This window comes from Galeopterus variegatus, unplaced genomic scaffold (assembly GCF_000696425.1).
Source record: "Galeopterus variegatus unplaced genomic scaffold, G_variegatus-3.0.2 Scaffold2402, whole genome shotgun sequence".
Classification (NCBI taxonomy): domain Eukaryota; kingdom Metazoa; phylum Chordata; class Mammalia; order Dermoptera; family Cynocephalidae; genus Galeopterus; species Galeopterus variegatus.
Window position 1 is genome coordinate 344,995 of NW_007728513.1, and position 955 is coordinate 345,949.

Below are 955 nucleotides of genomic sequence, written 5' to 3' on the forward strand. Positions count from 1 at the left end.
TGAGGGAGCCCCATGTTTCCTTGACAATTGAACCAGAAATACTTGAGGTTCATACCCTAAGATGCCTCATGCCTGTGACTGATGGCTGTCACTGTGTCAGTTACATATTGCTGCATAACAAAAAACCCATTTCATTTTGCTGGTGATTTTGTGGGATTCCAGGAATCCAGGAAGGATTCAGCCAGGTTGTCTCTGATCAGCATGGCATTAGCTGGGACAGGCTGGGGCAGGATGAGGCTGAAGGATCTGTTTCCAAGATGGCTTAATCACTCACATGTCTGGCACCTCTGTACTTTTCTCTCCCCCCGCAACTCTCCCTCTTCCCCCCACTCCTACCCCTCATCTCTCCGTGTAGCACATCTTTCCACATTGATTGTGAGGAAAAAATTAATCTTTTTTGTGCCCTAATTGAAGAGGACTGACAACAGCAGAAACAATAGCCAACACCATAGACATCTCAATTGGTTCAGCTTACGTAATTCTGACTAAAAATTACAGTCGAGCAAACTTTCTGCTTGATGGGTGCCAAAACTGTTGTGCCCGTATCAGCTGCAGACAAGAGCAGAGCTTTGTAATGGAAATTTTAAACAAATGGGATCGAGATCCTGAAGTATTTCAGGATTCATAACAGGAATTCTAACAGAAGGTGAAACATGGCTTTACCAGTATGATCCTTAAGACAAAGCACAAAGCAATGGCTACCAAGAGGTAGAAGTGGTCCAGTCAAAGCAAAAGTGAAGAGCAAAGGTCAAGAGCAAAGGTCATGGTAACTGTTTCTGGGGGGATGCTCAAAGCATTCTGCTTGTTGACTTTCTGGAGGGCCCAGAGAACAATAACATCTGCTTAGTATGAGACTTTTTTGAAAAAGTTAGCCAAAGCTTAGCAGAAAAAAGCTGGGAAGGGGCCGGCCCGGTGGCGCACTGGATAGTGCGCCGCTTGGGAAGCGCGGCGGCGC